The sequence below is a fragment of the Hevea brasiliensis genome, chromosome 6 (genome assembly GCF_030052815.1).
Source record: "Hevea brasiliensis isolate MT/VB/25A 57/8 chromosome 6, ASM3005281v1, whole genome shotgun sequence".
In the NCBI taxonomy this organism is placed as follows: Eukaryota; Viridiplantae; Streptophyta; class Magnoliopsida; order Malpighiales; family Euphorbiaceae; genus Hevea; species Hevea brasiliensis.
Genome location: NC_079498.1, coordinates 100,646,117 through 100,666,404, shown reverse-complemented (window position 1 = coordinate 100,666,404; position 20,288 = coordinate 100,646,117). Strand labels below are relative to the sequence as shown.

The 20,288-nt window shown below is 34.2% G+C and overlaps 1 pseudogene; it reads left to right on the top strand.

Annotated features, from left to right (window-relative positions):
• Positions 1-967: 967 nt before the first annotated feature.
• LOC110651845 (protein REDUCED CHLOROPLAST COVERAGE 3-like) lies at positions 968-20,194 on the top strand (annotated as a pseudogene).
• The last annotated feature ends 94 nt before the right edge of the window (positions 20,195-20,288 follow it).

Below are 20,288 nucleotides of genomic sequence, written 5' to 3'. Positions count from 1 at the left end.
TCCAGCTTTTCTTTAAATAATAAAAAATTAATTAAAAGAAATTTAAAAATTGGATGCTACTCGTAGTAGCGTCTAACTTTTTTTTTAATTTTTAATTATTTTATTTTATATTTTAAATAAAATATAAATATTATTTTAATAAATAAAATTATAATATTATATATTATAATATTTTTATTATAAATATTATTTTTTAATTTAAAATTAAATTCAAATTTGATTAAAAAAAAATTAAAATCAAAAAAATAAATAATTAAAAAATTTTAAAAAAATTGAACTATTTTTTAAATTTTTAATTATATTTAGATAATTTAAAAAAGTGTTTAATTTTTCTTAAATTTTTTTAATTATTTATTTTTTTAAATTTTATTTATTAAAATAATATTTTTAATTTATTTAAAATATAAAATAAAATAATTAAAAATTAAAAAAAAAATTAAACGCTATTTATGATAGCGTCTGATTTTTCTTAAATTTTTTCAATTATTTATTTTTTAATTTTAATTATTTATTTTATTAAATTTTTAATTTAATTTTAAATTAAAAAATAATATTTATAATAAAAATATTATAATATATATTATTAAATATTATAATTTTATTTATTAAAATAATATTTATATTTTATTTAAAAAATAAAATAAAATAATTAAAAATTAAAAAAAAAATTATACGCTATTATAAATAACGTTTAATTTTTAAATTTTTTTTTAATTAATTTTTTATTATTTAAAAAAAAACTAAAGACTATTAAAAATAGTATCTAATTTTCCTTCAAATTTTTAATATGAACACTGTTATAAATAACATTCAGACCTTAAAAACGCTACACTCAATTTATCCAACTCAATATAATTCACTCATTTTTTTTTACTAATTAATTTTAAACTCAACTTATTTTTTTTTATAAAATTTTATTTTTGATTACACTTTTTTTTTTTTTTTTTTTTTTGGTAAAAAACCCTTGCATCTTTACCAGTTTTTGGCCCTGATACAGAGAACCTCGTGTTGTCTCCACTTAACCTTGGAAATTTAGAATGCTGCAGCCTGAATCATAGCCCAACCTCCTCCTTGTCTTGGAACCAAATCCTCTAGCCCTTGTTCCCTACAAAAACCCAACCCATATTCCCCCTACAACCTGGTCTAAGAAGTTGCTTAAGCTTTCTGGGATTTCCAAACAAAGAAGGAAATGTAAATTGATCAATGATCTAATGGAATCTTGCCCCAAGTTGTATGAAGGGGGTAAAAGAAGAAAGGAGAGGAAGACTATTCAGAAAAAGCAATTGAAGGATCGAACATCTCCAGATCACTCCAAGAGCTTAAACCAGGTTTCCCCTTTCTCTCCTTCATATAGTGATATAAATCATGTCAATTCTCGCATTTGGAGCTCCAATCCTAAAAAGAGTTATGGAGATGTTCCTTTCAATGTTAGTGAGGAAGCTCATTAAATGTTAAAGCTTGGTAAAGACTTAGGGCTTTCTTTCTCTTAACCTGATGATGTCATGTTGGGGTTCTTGATTAAACAGATTAATGCTGACATCGAGTTGTGGAGGGACGCTATTTAATTATCTCTGTATTGGGATCTAGAGTTTTTGGTTTTCTTGATTCTCCTTTTATTTTGGCTATTTTGCCTTGTGCCTCGTGATTTTGCATTGATTTCCTGTGTAGTAGTTGGGTCGAATTCTGTTCATCGTTGGTTCCTTTTGTTAGTGGTTTTCTTCATGGTGCTTGCTTTTGATGTTCGTGTTCCAAGGATTGGTGCTATTGGTTCCCCTTTGTAGTTTGGTTTGGTTCCTCCCCTCTCTGTGTTCAAGGGCACCTTTTTTTTTCATATCTTTAGTTGGGTCTCAAATTGTCGGGTTCTAATGTTTGGTTATGCGCCTCTTCTTGCTATTCTAACTTTTCGGTTCAGTGTTTTGTTTCTACTGCCTTTTTCACGATGCTAACGAGTTTCACTGTTGGTTCTATGGGATTGTGGCAATATGCTTTGCTTTGGCAAGGCATTGTAAATCAGTGATTTAGCCTATAATTATGGTGCAAGTCAAAACATATATTCTACCTATAATCATGATCCTTAATTTATGTAAATTTCCTAGATTAGTTCCTTTGTATAGGATTTTCTTATTTTAGCTATTCAGTACACCGTATATAAATAGGATCTTTGTGTACATTAGGACACACGGTTGTTTTGACAACTCTTTTATGAAATACCAATATTAGCAATCATCAAGTGTACATGGTATCAAAGTGTGGTTTTGCTTTGATCCTTGAAGAGTCATTTTAAGACAATTCTGATTGTCTCACTTTCAGCATCAATAGCACCCCTGGTGATTGCTTGCTTCACGTGCAAGAATTGCTGAATCTGCTTCCTTTGGTTTCTCCACTCCAAGTGTGATCCAAGTGTGATCTGTACCTTGCTTCTTGTAATTCTATGGATTGTGATAAATCTGATACAATAGCTGTTAAGTTTAATGGGAGGAACTATTCCCTATGGGAATTTCATTTTCGTATTTTTATTGAAGGCAAGGAACTTATGAATGTTTTGGATGGTTCATTAAAAGAGCCTACAAATGATAAAAAAAAAAAAAAGCAAAATGGAGAGTCAATAATGCTTGAGTTAGTACTTGGATTTTAAATTCAGTTGAGCAAGACATAGCTTTAAGCTTGAGACCTTTTAGTACTGCTAATGAAATTTGGGTCCACTTACAGAAGTTATATTCTCAACCAAATCATGCTAGATTGTTTGAAATAGAATATGAAATTGCTGGAATTAATCAAGATGATAGGGATGTATGGACATTTCACTCTGAACTCATAGGATTATGGACTGAACTTGATATGGTTTCTATGAGTCTTGTTGACAAATCAGCTTATGCAGATTTAAAGAAAGAAAGGGACAGAAATAGGGTGCTGCAATTTCTTGTGAAGCTTAGGCCAGAATTTGAGAATATAAGAGCCACTATAGTCAATCTTGGGATCACAGATTTTGATTCAGTTTTGGGAGAGATACTTCGAAGGAAACTCGGCTGCAAACTCAAGCTAATTTAGATGCAAAACTAATAATGTTGATACTATCTTTTTTGCTTCTTGTAGTAGACCATCAATGAAGAAAATGACTAGGAAAAATGGAACTGTTCAATGTAGATTTTGTGGAGAAATGTGGCATATACAGTCTCATTGCAAGAAGAGGAATGTGTGCAATTACTGAAGAAGAAGGGACATGTGATACTTGAGTGTCGTCTCCTGCAAAGGAACAAACACAACCAAGCTGCCTTATTCACTTCAAATGGACCTGCAAAGCAAGAAGTGCCCAATACCACTAGTATCAATCTCACTCAAGATGCTATACAACAAATGATTCAATCTACTTTACAATCAGCTCTTCTAGGTGCTATATCCTCTGCTTTCTCCGCTGCTGGTTTATTAGGTAGAAAAACTCAATCATCTCCTTAGTTTCTTGATTCTGGAGCTTTTAATCATATGTCTAGTAAAAAATAATTTTTTTCTAAACTTAAACTCACCAAATGGTACTGTTATTACTGCTAGTGGAGAACAACTTCCTATTAAGGGTGTTGGAACTCTTTCTTTGGCTAAGTCTCTACCGCTCCATAATTCTCTTTATATTCCCACATTAACTACAAATTTGATTTCTGTTGGTCTGTTGGTTGATCAAAATTGCTCAGGTAATTTTTCTCCTTTTGGATGTGTTATACAGGACCTGCAACCTAGGAAACTGATCAGGAAGGGGCATAAGCAAGGGCGATTATTCCCGTTGGACCTAGATATCCCTTTTACACCTCATTACGCCAAAAAGTATCCTGTTTCATTTTGTCATTCTGTTTCTTTAGCTTCCAAATTTTCATTAGCTAATAAAATATGGTGTCTTTGGCATCAACGCCTTGGAGACCCTCATGACAATAGGCTCAAACACATGTTTAATTCCAGTTTTCTTCCTGAAAAATTAAGCATTCCTGTTGATTTACTTTCTTTGAATTGTGAAAGTTGTTCTCTTGGTAAAGCTACAAAACTCCCTTTTTCTCATAGTACTTCTAAAGTAGAGGAACCATTTAAGTTAATACATGCTAATTTATTAGGTCCATCTCTAATTTTATCTTGATTGGGCTATAGATACTTTGTTCTTTTCATTGACCATCATATAAGGTACACTTGGGTATACTTTTTGCGTGCAAAATCTGATCTGACCAATGTTGCAAAATCTTTTTTCACTATGATTGAGACACAATTTGGAAAGATTATAAAAAAATTTAGACCTAATCCTGGTGGAGAATTTTGTTCTTCACTACTTAATATTTTCTTTCAAGAAAAGGGAACCATACCATAGCAATGATGTCCACAAACATCTGAACAAAATGGTGTGGTGGAAAGAAAAAATCGCCGTGTTATTGAACTTGCCCATACCCTTTTACTTGAATCTTATGTACCACCAAAATTCTAGGTTGAAGCTGTCCATACAACAGTATATACATCTCATCAATAGACAGCCAACTCCAACGCTTGATAACAAATCACCTTGGTTTTGTTTATATAAAAAATCCCTTGATTATTCTTCACTTCGTGTTTTTGGATGTGTGTTTTGTTTTATTACCCCCTCATGAATGTACCAAATTATCCCCCAAAGCTGCCAAATGCGTGTTTCTTGGTTATAGTGATAAACATAAAGGATATATATGCTATGATTGTGACGTAAAAAGGATACCCATCTCCCGTCATGTCACTTTTTTTGAAAATTCAATCTTTTTTCCTTCATCTCAAGCTTCTTATCACCCAAACACTAATGAGCCTATCTCTTTCTTACCTTTTTTTCCTAATGATTCTCTAACCTCTTCATTAGAAGTTGATCCAGGTTCAACGGTGACTCAACCTATTATACCTCAACCTGATCGTCCTTTAATTACTCCTGAATCCACTCCAACCTCACCAACACAGTCACCATCAACTCCACCACCACGATGGTCACTTCGTCTTAGCCTTGGCCATCCTCCAAAATCGATATGGTTACTCTCCAGAGCGGTATGATCCTTCCACTTCTTTTTTTAACACCCTTGAATCTATTCCTATACCTTCTACCTATAAGCAAGCAGTAGAGCATGCTTGTTAGAGACGTGCAATGGAAGAAGAACTTTTGGCTCTTGAAACTAATCATACTTGGGACTTAGGTCCTATCCCAATGAATGCTTTATTGATTGGTAATAAATGGATATATGCTGTTAAACTTAAGCTTGATGGTTCTCTTGACAGATATAAAGCAAGGTTGATGGCTCAGGGGTATGGAATTGATTATGAGGAGGCATTTTCTCCAGTAGCCAAAATGACCACGGCCCGTACTCTTTTTGCTGTTGCTTCTGGAAAACAATGGCCATTACATCAAGTGGATGTCAAAAACGCGTTTCTTCATGGGGACTTGAAAGAAACTATTTATATGAAGCCTCCACTTGGGTGCTCTCTTTCAAATCCAGATATGGTATGTAAACTTCGAAAATCTCTTTATGGTCTCACACAAGCCCCTCGTACATGGTTTGAGAAATTTTCTTCTACCATTAAAATGGCCAACTTTCAGCAAAGTTCTAATGATCCTTCATTATTCAGTTGTCATTCTTCCAAAGGAATTATTGTTTTATTGGTTTATATGGATGATATGCTTATAACAGGAAGTGACGGGGAGGGAATTCATAAATTGAAGCAATTTCTTCAGTCCTCATTTCATATGAAAGATCTTGGACAAGTGACTTATTTTTTAGGTTTGGAAGTTTCTCACTCCCCTGCTGGTCTCTTTGTCAATCAACATAAATATACAACAGATTTGATCAAATTAGCCAATCTTACTGATGATCAAACTTGTTCTACACCTATGGAACCTAATCCCAAATTAAAAAGAGATGATGGGGAACCCATATCTGATCCTACTCTCTATAGAAGGCTTGTTAGTAGTCTTATCTATCTTACTACCACTAGACCTGACATCTCATATGCTGTCCAAGTGGTGAGCCAATTTATGTCTGATCCATCGAAGATTACATTTAACCGCTGTTCATTGTATCATCCGCTACCTGAAAGGAACAATGAGGCAAGGCTTATTCTTTCCTTCGAATTACTCATTACAACTTGTGGCTTTTGCAGGTGCAGATTATGCAGGTTGTCTCGACACATGACGATCAACTACTGACTGGTGTGTTTTCTTAGATTTAGTCCCCATTTCTTGGAAATGCAAAAAACAAGATGGAGTTGCAAAGTCATCTACTAAAGTTGAATATGGCTCCATATCATATGTCAGTTTAGAAGTAGTTTGTCTCCATCCACTACTCTTGGATTTTGGAGTTTCATCTGATCAACCAACTTCTCTCTATGCTGATAATATAAGTGCTATCAAAATAGCTACGAATCCAGTGGATCATGAACGTAGTAAGCATATTGAGGTAGATTGTCATTATATTCGTGAACTTGTACAAGATCAGACTCTCCACCTTTTTCATGTTCCTTCTCAAGATCAAGTTGCTGATCTCTTCACAAAATCGATGATACATGCCCGCCATGATTACTTAGTTGGCAAATTGATGCTATTTGACAATGTGCATCAATTTGAGGGGGGGATGTAAATTAGTGATTTAGCCTATAATTTGTTTGCTGGTTTACAATCACCGCAGTTGTAGAGATCGCGAACAAGTAATATAGTAGTGAGTAGAGTATTGTTTCCAAGAAGACCGTGTTGAGTACTAAACTATAGTGACTTTAATTATCTAGATGATCAAATTGTATAGAACTAGTGATTAAATCTAAATTAAAAGAAATAAAATCTAAAATAATTAACAAAACTTGAATATTAATTAATAAAAACATTCTAGAGCTAGGGATTCACACTTCAATCAATTATAGAATCAATCTAATTCATTCAATGCATGGGAGATTATTACTTTGAAGGAAATTAATTCAAAGTTATCTTAAGTCCTCTCTCAAGGCACTCAAGGTGTATTTTAATTAATCTAAACCCTGCTTTCGTGGCGATTAAATTAATTAAAACCCATTATGTTCTTTGATTAATTGTTAGATCCACATAGAATTCCAGCCTATCTCTAGATCAAGAATCCTAAGTTCAAAATCTTGATTTTTCAATATTAATCTTCACATTTCAGTCCTTCAATTAATATATAGAATAATACTAAGGTGGGTACCAACACCTAATATATTAAATAAAATCAAATAAGATCCATAATTAAATTGAGAGTGCTACATCCCTAACCCTAGAAAAAAGAAACTACTCACACATGGTGAGTTTTACAATTAAATTTATAAAATAAAGAAAAGACATGAGAAGAAATAGAATGAAAGAACCCAGATGGAGAATTACAACCTTGGACTTTTGAAACTTCAGTTGAAAATCTCTTCTAGCAATCTTACAGATCTTGTTTCTCCTTTGCCTCTTCTAAAGTTAATGTGCATTCTTGAATGTAAATTTTTTCTCCCCCTCAATTCTTGACTTATTATATTTATATCTGCTGTAAAAACTCTTATTTCAGAGTCCTGAAAGCTTTAAAAGTCCATCGAGCCGAATTGGAAGGAAAAAAAGTCAGAGTCAGAATTGTAGTGTTACACGCCCTGTGTAGCTTTCTGTTGCTTTGTTTTTCGAGTTTTCTTCTGTGCAGAAGGTTGCATGGGGTCTAGGAAATTACACGGGGTAGGCTACATGGCCCGTGTAATGCTTCTGGCTCTGTATTCTTCACGTTTTGACCTCAAGATCTCTTTCAAACTCGTCTTTGGCTCTAGAATCACATAAAAAACCTGATAAAATATAAAAATCAAAGAATTGGATTGGATTAACATGTTTTCTAAAATACTATTAAAAACACTTAAAAATAAGCGTCAAAGACGCTAAATGCTAACAAGATGTAATGAATATTAACCCTAAATGTCTATATAATTTGACTTCATCATAATTATGCATTCTTAGCCTATAATTATGGCGCTGGTCAAAACATATATTCTGCCTATAATCATGATCCTTAATTTATGTAAATTTCCTAGATTAGTTCCTTTGTATAGGATTTTCTTATTTTAGCTATTCTGTACACTGTATATAAATAGGATCTTTGTATACATGAGAACACACGGCTGTTTTGACAACTCTTTTATGAAATACCAATATTAGCAATTATCAAGTTTACAGGCATATGAGATAGGGAGAGATTTAGTTTCTATTTGGAGTTTTGGGTTTTTGCTATCATATTGGTTCTACTTTATGTATATCTTGTAGGCTCTTTTGGAATTGTTTGGAATGGTGGTTCAAGGTCTTGCTATGTGAATGAAATATTTCATTTAATTGTAGTCCAATTGGTGATTTGATTTGAACAACAATGAAAACAGAAGGCTCATGAGGCGTTAGATTTTTGAGGATGCTTTTCCACGCACCTGCTACTGTAGTTGTTAGTCTACTTGTGCAACCTTAAAAGCATTCTTTTTTGGAGCTCAATGGCACTATTACCTGAATTTTCATGCAAAGATAGGACATTTTATGATTGGTAGTTGCATCACAAATTATTTTATTTAAATATCAAGAAGTTAGATTGTGTATAGTGTTGAAGTTGCTGGCCTTTTGTAATGTCTTGGTATTTTAGTGTTCTTGGTGTTGTAGCAAGGTTTTCCTATCCTTTTTTATCTAGTAAAATCTTTTGCTAAAAAAAAAAAAAAAACAATATCACTGGTTAGTCCCTAAGGAATTTGGTTCAATCCTTCCAAATATAGCCTTTATAAAAATGTCAAGGAATAGTTTTGTCTTTTGATGGTAATCTTCCTTCTTCAATTGGTGAGATAGGAGGACTATCTTTTCTGGATTTGTCCATAATAAGTTCTCATAAGAGTTTCTGGAAGTTAGTTTGCAAATTGTACCGATTTAGATATATTAATTCTATCAAGCACCAATTTTCAAGGGAACATTTTTCCCAAGAATATGAACATGAGAGACTTGAGGGTCTTAAAATGAATAATAACAACTTCAGTGGGATGGTTGTAGACTAGTTGAATAGTCCATTGCTAACTGTTTTGGACTTATTCAATAATAAGGTATTAAGTGCAATTTCGATTCAGCTATGTTAATCTGAGCATTCTTGAAATTTTAAAACTTTCACTTAATAGTTTATATGGTTTATGCCTTCTTACTTTAACGCTTCAACTTTGCGATTCTTGTTTCTTGAAAAGAATAGTTTAGGTGGTTCTATACCCCATGTGCTTTCTAAAATTTGTAACTTAATGGCACTGGATCTAAACGACAATAGGTTATCTAGAAAAATTCCACCTTGGATTGGCCAGCTTTCCAAATTGTGAGTTCTTTTTGTTATAGTAGGCATGCAAATCTAAGGCATGTATACAAATCGCACAATTACATAGTATAGAAAAAAGAAGAATAACACATGATTTAACGTGGTTCGACCATAAGGTCTATGTCCATTGGCAAGACAAGAGGAAAAGTTTCACTATGATGAAAAAAATAAGATATAATCACTCAGAACTCTCAAATCTTAACTCCAGTGTATTTCTCAAATATCTCACAATTTTACCGTAAAGGGCAGAATCTTACAATATTTATAATGATCTTTGAAAAAAAAAAAAAAAAAAAAATATATATATATATATATATATATATATATATATATATATATAATAACAAATATAATTTCTTTTGGCAAATAACAAAGTTATTTACTAATCCCATCAACAATAAAAAATTATTTTATTTATAACTATTAATTTTATTGTTGTGAATTGAGATGAAATAATATAATTTAGTCAGTGCTTTTAAATTCTAAAATTCAACTCACTTATATTTGTAAGATTATCTAAATCTATTACTTTTCTTTATGCAGAATTTTCAACTTTTAAAAGTTTAGAGATTTTGAATTTGGAGCACAATGAATTAACAGGATGTATTCCTGAATATATGTGGACTCTACCTTTTCTCAAAGTATTATCTTTATCCAACAACAAACTCAATGGCTCTTTGCCAAATCAAAGTAAGTAGCGAAATTCCAATTTTGTTATTATCAATTGCAATGATTTTGTTACATAGAATGGAGATGATAATGTTATTCTTTGTTATATAGGTTTGTGTGGCTTCAAGAGTCTTAAAGAGTTAGATCTCAGATTTAACAAATTTAGGGGCAGTCTTCCATAATGCCTTGACAATTTGACATCTCTTACATTCTTAGATGTGTGTGGAAATCAATTAACAGGCCATATTCCTTCATCTTGGCCAGCTAACCTTAAATGTATTAGTCTTAGCAATAATCTTTTTGAGGGCTTATTCTCTTTCAATTTAATTGCTAATTATTCTACCCTTGAGGTCGTTCTATTAAGTGGCATCAACATTGCATTTGATCAAAATAGTTAGATTCCAACATTTAAGTTAAAATTTCTTATAATGCAAAGTTGTGGTCTTGACAGTATTCCTGAGTTTCTCTTTCACCAATTCAAATTGGAAGTACTCGACTAGTCTCACAACAAACTCAAAGGAAGGTTTCCTAATTGGTTGCTTGAGAACAATAGAGGATTTGAGATCCTAAATCTTATGAATAATTCTTTCAATGGCTGGCTTGAAGAAATTGGTACAAAGATGTTTCCGAATATGGGATATCTTAATTTAGCCAAAAATTGTTTTCAAGCTTATTTTCTTTTTTCTACTAGCGATGACTGCAAATTGCGAGATTTAGATTTGTCTTATAACAACTTTCTCAAGGGAAGTACTAGAGAAACTACTTTCAAGTGTTTGTGATCCTTAATGAAAAGAAAGCACATTTTGTTTGTCTTTGATTTTGGATCCCTTATACCATAATGTGATGGAATGTGATTAGTTACTTATCAGCTATAAGGGGGATTTTATTGCAGAACATCATTGTCAAGAGTATTTTTCAATTCTAATTTGAGGAATGTACCAATGAAACTTGGAGGTAAAATAACAAGTTGCCATAAAAAAGAAACATTAAGTAGAGATGTGCGATTAAGGTTTCTATGGAGCCAATAGAATAAGATAGGTTATAAAAGTTTTGTTAGAATCTAAGTCCAATTGGAATTAGGAAGTATAATTACTTTAGGAAGTTTAGTAGCATTTAAATTATGAAGTTTAATAATTAGAGTCCTAGAAAGACTAACTTTTAGTGGCCTATATATATGAATAGTTGGTTGGTTATTATATGGAATGTATTGCAGAGAGCCCATAAAGTGGAGAGGTGTGTTGAATTCCGTGAGTTTTGTTTGAGTGATTTTGAGGGTAAAAAAAATAATTAGTGGTTGTAATTATTTTTCCTTGATAGTGGATTTGTTTGGTAGAGTAGGCTTACGCCGAACCACGTTAAATTTTGTGTTCTTTATTTTATGTGGGTGTAGTTTTTTACAACAAGTGGTATCAGAGTCTGGTTCGAGATGTCAAAGATGGCGAGCACAAAATTTGAGGTGGAGCCGTTCGATGGGAAAATAATTTCAGTTTATGGCAAAGCACCGTGAAGGATGTCCTTGTGCAACAAGGATTAATTAAAGTATTGAACGATAAGAAACCAGATACCATGAAAGATAATGATTGGGAGGAGCTTCAATAAAAGGCTGTGAGTACGATTAGATTGACGTTAGCCCCAGATGTGAAGTACAATGTCTTGGAGGAGACATCGCCTATTGTATTGTGGAAGAAATTGGAGAGCCTGTACATGTCAAAATCACTCACAAATCATTTGTATTTGAAGGAGTTGTACCAACTCAGAATGGATGAAGGTATTGATGTGAGGGATCATCTTAATATTTTTAATAAATTAATTACCCAATTGACTAGTGTTGGTGTGAAGGTTGATTAAGAAGATAAAACTCTCTTGCTTTTTAATCTCTCTCCCACGCTCTTATAAAAGCTTGGTGACAACTCTAACAGTTGGGAAGGAGACTTTGAAGGTGGAGGAGGTTACCGCAGTTATCTTGGATGATGAGAAGTTCAAGAAGACAGATAGTGGCAATGAAGGTGGAGCTTTTGTTGCTAGTTGTAATCGTGGTAGAAGCAATTCACGTGGAAATAATTGGAGAATGAATAATAGATCGAGTTCGAGACCACGAGTAGACCATGAAGATAGAGAATGCTACTACTGTCATGAGAAGGGCCACATTCAATAACATTGTATGAAGATGAAGGAAGATCTTGTAGAGTTTAAACAATTCAAAAGGAGTCGTGGAAAAGAAAAAGAAGGAACTGCTGCAATTGCAATGGATGATGGTATTGATAGTGAATGTTTGAATGTAGACGATGATAAGGAAAAGGCAAAAGATTCATTACAAGATGAATGGTTAATGAATTCTGCTTGTTCATTCCATATTTGCTCAAAGGATGAGTGATTTGATGTGATTGAAGAAAAGAAAGGAAAAAAAGTGAAGCTAGCCAATGGGAATAAGATGGAAGTTGAAGGTATTGGAAGAGTGAAGATCAAGCTGCATGGTGATCAAGTAAAAGTATTCGATGAAGTGAGATATGTTCCTAAATTTGAAAGGAACTTAATTGGTAAATTGGATTCTTTGGGTTATGGGTGTTCGATTCATGGTGAAGTCATGAGAGTTAACCGAGGTGCTCTTGTGATCATGAAGGGGGAGAAGATTAGTACAAAGAATCTCTATAAATTGGAAGGAAGCACATTGATTGGAAGAATGCAAGTGGAAGCAAGAGGCAACATCAACAATCAAGAGTGCAAGGAAGTACCCAAGAGAAAATTGATTTTTGCAGAAATTGTGAAGACTAATTCCATTTGACTTAGAGGTGGAGATTGTTAGAGTCGAAGTCCAATTAGAATTAGGAAGTATAATTAATTTAGGAAGTATAATTAGTTTAAGAAGTTTAGTAGAATTTAAATTATGAAGTTTAATAATTAGAGTCCTAAAAGGATTAAGTTTTAGTGGCCTATATATATGAATAGTTGGTTGGCTATTATATGGTATGTATTGCAGAGGGCCCATAGAGTGGAAAGGAGTGTTGAATTCCGTGAGTTTTATTTGAGTGATTTTGAGGGTGAGAAAAATAACTAGTGGTTGTAATTATTTTTCCTTGATAGTAGATTTGTGTGTTGGAGTAGGCTTACGCGAAATCACGTTAAATTTTGTGTACTTTATTTATTGTGGGTGTAGTTTTTTACAAGTTTTTTGCCGCTTTATTGAGAGTGTAAGATGCTTTCTATTTACTGTTCTTGAATGCATGTGCTTTAATAATTCACTATGGACTTCTAGGGTGATAAATGTTTTTCAGCTTAGGGGTTGTGCTTTACCAGTCTTGTGTCAAGGAATCATCTGGAAGTCAGTCACCTCACCACTCCTTTGATGATTCAGAAGCATCTAGGTGTCTTGTTCGACAAGTAATTAAAGAGAGTTTGACCAAGTTGGATGAGATGCCTGTTGCTTCTGAAAGGTCCATTAGATGGGAACTGGGTTCATGTTGGATGCAACATCTGCAAAAGCAGGAAACTCCATCAGATACTGATTCTAAGCACTCTGAGGAGGATACTGAGACTGAGCATGCTGCAAAAGGTCTTGGAAAGGAATTTAAGTTCTTGAAGAAGAGGGATAAAAAAACTAGTATGAATGGCACCCTTGAGAAGGAAGAAACTAAAACTGGCCCCTGCAGACTAAATGTGGGAACTGATGAAGGACAGCATAGCAATGGAGATTCCAACAGTAAGAATGAATTGAAGGAATTGATTTCTGAAGAAGCCTTCTTCCGTCTGAAAGAATCTGGAACTGGCCTTCATTTAAAGGTTTTTGAAAGTCTCTTTTTCCTTATAAATTTTTTGCTTGTTTCTGTCCCTGCCTGTAGTTCTTGCAGCACCAAATTTTTTCTGCTTATCTGTTGGATTTACTTCTTGCAATAGTCAGTGGATGAGCTTATTCAAATGGCATATGGATATTATAATGAAATTGCTTTGCCAAAGCTGGTAATACTTTGTTTATACAGTCAATTGCTCTAGGACAATAACTTTTATGTGGTTTTGTGTATGATTTATGATCTAGATCTCATGCATCATTTAGGTAACAGCCTTTGGCTCGCTAGAACTTTCCCCTGTTGATGGACATACACTGACTGACTTTACGCATTTAAGGGGACTACAGATGCGCTCTCTGGGCCGGGTGGTAAGTATTCTGTGTAGGCGTGTTGAGTTAGTATGTGTCTGACTCTCATATTATATATCTGTATGCTATATTTAGTGAGTTCATTTTGTGCAAACCAGCTAAATCAAAGCCTATCATACAAGTCATAATATTTCTCTGGAAAGCATACTTCCTGATAAATATTTTGGTATCTTTAACTGTTGCAATCCTTTGAATATATCCTTATGTAGTGTAAAATCCTTTTGGAAAAGAGTTATTTCATTGAAGATTTTCATGCTTTCATTATTTCATTGAAGATTTTCATGCTTTCATATGTTTTAAGTGAAATATTCTAATTTTATTGGTTCTGATCTTGTTGTAATTAGGTCGAACTGGCAGAGAAGCTTCCTCATATACAATCACTTCGTATCGATGAGATGGTTACTAGAGCTTTCAAGCACATAGTGAAAGCAGTTATTGCATCTGTGGAGAATGTAGCAGACCTATCTGCAGCCGTAGCTTCATCCCTAAATTTCTAACTTGGATCAGGTAATATGGAAGATAATGACCAAAATATGAAGGATGATTATATTCTCAAATTGCATTGGTTACAAACGTTTCTTTCTAGAAGATTTGGTTGGACATTAAAAGATGAGTTTCTCCACTTGAGAAAGTTATCAATTCTTCGAGGACTTTGCCATGAGGTACCCCTTTTTAAAATTGATTTTGGCTGCTGAATATTTTTGAAATGTGGTTCTCACTAATAATAATTTTTCCAGGTGGGGTTGGAGTTAGTTCCAAGAGATTATGATATGGAATGCTCAAACCCTTTCAGGAAATTTGACATCATCAGCATGGTTCCTGTGTGTAAGGTTGGAGTTCGTCATCTGTCAATCTGAAAATTTCATTCTTAGTGAGCTATTAGTAAATTCAATATGAATAAGGTATTTATGCTATGCTGTACAGCATGTAGGATGCTCTTCAGCAGACGAACGAAATTTATTGGAGTCATCCAAGATTTCTCTTGATAAAGGAAAGCTGGAGGATGCTGTTAATTATGGAACAAAGGTGTTAACTCATTCAATGGATACATAAATGCTATCCCTTTAAGTTAGACACTCATTGTTCTCATAATATGTCTATTTACATTGAAGGCACTAGCAAAGATGATAGCTGTATGTGGTCCCTATCATAGGACTACTGCAAGTGCTTATAGTCTTCTAGCTGTAGTTCTTTACCACACTGGAGACTTTAATCAGGTAATAAAACTTCTCTGCCATGTATCTGCTTTAGTTTTAGGAATTTGATTTGGGTCATTCTTATTTCCCTTCAAGCAAAGGCATTTGTCTAAATCATTAGAATTATTATTTCCCTTGAAGCATAAAATGGTGCATTTAATTGTATATGATTGGATGTAAAAAAGATTCCAAGTTCTTAATATCTCTAATTATAGAATGGCCATTCAAGAATCAGAGTAGATCTCAGAAGTTACTGCAGTGTGTCAGTTTCTTATTAATATGGTAGGTGTTTGCATGTTTGAGCATCGATGCAATTTAGTTCAAAATATTAAATGTTTTAGTTATGTGAAATTATCATGAGCTCTAACTATGTTTATAGGTGGGTTTCCACCATTTTGATTTTCTTTTTGGCATCTCCAGGGATTGATTGAGGATATAACTGCTAGTTAATTTATTTTATTTCTTTTACTTTTTTTAGGCAACTATATATCAGCAAAAGGCTTTGGATATTAATGAGAGGGAACTTGGGCTTCACCATCCAGATACAATGAAAAGCTATGGAGATCATTCTGTGTTTTATTATCGTCTTCAACATATTGAGTTGGCTTTGAAGTAAGTAAAATTGAATATGCACTGGACTTTTTTCTTTGGGTAAACTACAAAAAATTCCCGAGTTTTGTTCTGACATACATTTTCTTTCCTCAACTTACACTTTAGTCTTTCATGTATAAGACATTTTTTTTTTTCTTTTAAATTACACTTGTCCCTGTTATTTTAAACTTACTACAATTTATTCCTTGAAATTTTAAACTTTGATCACACTTTAAGTCCCTGAATTGTTACATTATAAACACTTTACTTCCTCAAAATCTTGCAATTTTTTTACTAATGGTAGTATAATGATTAAATTAACTAATTTTCAATCAGTAGGGGCAAAGGCATATGTTAAGCCAGGTCTTTAGTAATTTACCTTTTTCTTTATTTGCCAATCATCTTTGCACATTTAATTACTGAATTAACTAGACTATAATTAATGATGCCAGAAAAACAGAAGTTCTTCAAATGAACTTCATTGTTGAATCTGTCCCTTCACCCTTATGTTGTAATTAATTATTTCAATGAGAACTGTTTTTTTGCTAGATGCAATTTTTTGATTGAATAAGCCATGTGGTTCTAGTTTATTCTTTTAATTGAGTTCCTGTAAAATTTTTGTCGTTTGTTTTTTGTACTTCATTGGCTCCCTTGATTGGTCCTAATTTTTTTGACAGATATGTGAACCGTGCTTTGTTCCTTCTTCATTTTACCTGTGGACTGTCTCATCCTAATACTGTTGCTACATCAACGTGGCTATGATGGAAGAGGGCATGGGAAATGTTCATGTTGCTCTTAGATTTCTGCATGAAGCTCTAAAGTGCAATCAGGGATTATTAGGAGTGGATCACATACAGGTTACCCTCCCTCCCTCTCTCTCTCTCTCTCTCTCTCTCTGTCTCTTACAAAAACTTTGAGTAAACTCCTGCATGATAATATTCTATTAAGCTAAACTTTTTATAAGAAGGAATGAAGGCTAATTTTTGTTTGCTTATTTGCTTTTTGTCTGACAGACAGCTGCAAGCTACCATGCGATAGCCATAGCTCTGTCATTGATGGAAGCATATTCGCTCAGTGTTCAGCATGAGCAAACTGCACTAAAGATACTTCAAGCAAAACTTGGACCAGAGGATCTTCGTACTCAGGTGACCTGAAAATGCATGGTCGTGATCTATGTTGACTTGTCCATCAGTGTCCAGCTTTGGTTTCCAAGTGTTTAGACTAGCTGAGTTCATGACATTCACTATCACTGTGGATTGTACAGCCCCTGTACCTTTTCCTTGGCCAGCTCTAAGGGCTGGGTAACATAGTGGTTGTAAAGAGCATTTTTTGTTTTAATGTCATGCAGTCTTGGCTACTCGGGATCAATCTGTTGGAGAAAGTGATATCTGATATTGATTGAGGTGCTGCATTTTCTCTTGCAGGGTGCTGCTGCATGGCTTGAATACTTTGAATCCAAGGCTCTAGAGCAGCAAGAAGCAGCTCGAAATGGAACTCCAAAGCCAGATGCATCTATTGCAAGCAAAGGTCACCTTAGGTATTGATATGGTATTCTCCACATTACTTGTTTTTAGATCAGCAACTATAGCTAGGGGTACCAAAATCTGTGACCCTTTGTTGCAGTGTATCAGACCTCTTGGATTACATCAGTCCTGATCAAGATTCTAGAGGAAGTGATGCACAGAAGAAACAGCAGCGTGTGAAGGTGGTATATATTGCTTTTGTTGGTTTGGTTTGCCAACACTTAAATGCCCTTTAATTTCCTTGTATGCTGCTGATGTGAGACTTGTTCCCACAAGCCATATAATCCAACAGCTTGTTCATTAGAACTTCTAAACGCAACTTGGTCTGACAGTTTCTTGTTAAGTCATCTTTTTCCTTGAATTTGAGGTCAAAATCTATTGGTCTGTTGCTAATTTTTGTTTTGAAGACTGTTGTATCCCACCAATCTAATGAAATTATCAGATAATCAACATGGAGTTGTTAAGTTCAGATTGGCACCTGGACATCTGTCCAATCATCTTTTTATACAGTTTCATAAACGGCAAGAGTTACATCAGGTTGACCTTGGTTTGCCCATAATTGAGGAAAAAAAAAAGAAGGGGAAACCTGACATTGTATTGAAGTTCTGTAAATTGGAGTTCCCTAAAAACCTGAAATCTTGGATTGTTGCTTTTGCTGAGCATCTTAAATTCCTCAAAAATGTCATTTGAGCAAAGTCGGTGTTGTCTACTTAATTTAGCATCTTCTGAGCTATCTAAAGTCTTAACTTTGATATAATAGTTCTGCTAATTAGAGAGAACAAAATAGCAACTGATCTTTCCTTGTATTAAAATTTGACAGGCATTGCAGATCAATGATAAAGCCCCTCAAGGCCATCAAAATGAAATGGTTGAAGATGCCATGCTCCATGAAAGATTGGAAAATGCAATGTCTTTGGCCAGTGGCAACAAAGAAGTAAAGGTAGACATGGTTCAATATGAAAAATCAGAAGAAAAAGATAATGTTGTTATATACAGGCCCACAGTTGCAGTTGAAGTTGTTGAAGAAACAGCATCAGATGAAGGTTGGCTAGAAGCCTATCCAAAAGGGAGGTTGGGGAATGCTGCTGGCAGGAAATCAGGTCGACCCTGCTCTTGCAAAAATAATATAAATGGTTGAATATCTGAATAATCAGAGAAAAGCAGCTGCAGAGGGAAATCATTTCGCCAGCTCAAAAAACAATTCCCCGGACCGTTATCAGCAACAAAGCAATCAAATACACGTGGGTTGAGTGTTGTGGAGGATTCAATTAAACTGCAGGCAAAATCTTGTGTGCCTAAAACATCATGTTCTTCAGCAAACCTCTCTGCTATGGCTTCTAAATCTGTATCTTACAAAGAAGTGGCTGTTGCACCACCAGGTACAGTTTTGAAGCCATTAATGGAGCCAGTAGAAGAATCAAATGAGAAAGAACCTGAAACCCAGACATGCAGCATTACAAATGAGACATCAATGGAGGAAATCAATACTACATCTGTTGTTGATATTGTACCAGATGATGGTGAAACAGTTGAAAATCATGATCATGGAACTCGATCAGAAAAATCTAGATCTGAGCATGATGAGATTCCTATTTCTAATCAGGAAAGGTCAGATGAAACAAATGGAAGTAAGCTTTCTGCTGCAGCTGAACCATTCAATCCAGGAGCACTCTCTGTTGTTCACACATTAAACTCGGTTTCTGGGACAAGCATTTATGATGTAAGAGCTAGTCAAAGCATGCTTGCAGAGCCAGGGGCGCCTCCACTTGCTGCTAGAGTTTCTTGTGGACCTAGATCACCACTGTACTATAGAAATGCAATATCATACCGCATGAAACAAGGTTTGCTGAAATATCAAATTCCCATGACAATGCCTTCTAGGAGCATGAATTCACATGCATCTGAGTTTGTACACAGGAAAGCTTGGCAAACAAATCCTGGAAATAGAGATTTAAGTGTTCCAAATGAGTCAAACTCTATGCTAGAAAAGAGCAAGGCAGAGCAGGAGTTATTAGACGAGGAATCCAGCAATAGAGTCAAAGATGGTAGTCCAAGAAAGACCAGCTGTGAGTTTGAGAAGGCGGAACTTGCAAGGCAGATAATTCTAAGCTTTATTGTGAATTCAGTTCAGCACAATGTTGATTCTGGAAGTAAGCCTGTACCCAGCGAGAAGAAGTTTGAAAGTTCTTCGGATGCAATTGCCAATGAGAGTGCAATTATAAAAGTCCTCTATGGAGACGAAGAAAAGACAGACCAGGTTACTCAGTCAAATGAACATGAGCAGTCAAAAGCAATAGATGTAAATAATAAGAAAAATGATGATGGTGAAGGTTTTATTGTTGTAAGAAAGCGGAGAAGAAACAGGCAGTTCACAAATGGGGTGACTGGGTTGTACAATCAACAATCAATCTGTGCTTCTGTTCGTTGAAGATAGAGAAAGAGGGAGAGAAAAAAAAAAAAAAAGAAGAAGAAGAAGAAGAAGAAGCATATGTGAAAAAAAAGGTCGTCCTTGTTATGCTGTTCTTGTGATCTGACAAAGCTCTTCGCATCACCTTATTACACAATAGAAAAGATTGAAGGACAATGCAGAAGTGAAGTTCTTATCATAATTTGTATTTAATTTTATTGGTTTTCATTCCATCTGAGTACATTGTAATAATCTCTGTAAAAATCTCAATTTTCTCTTGTTCAGAGATTTTGTTTGATCAATAAAAGGCTAATCGCCAAGTTCCATGATTTCCTTCTTTGTTTCATGCTCAATAAAGGCTAATCTGAATTCTTGCACCTTTGATGTGTGTCACTGTGATTGAGCGGCTAGTGGAGTGCCTAA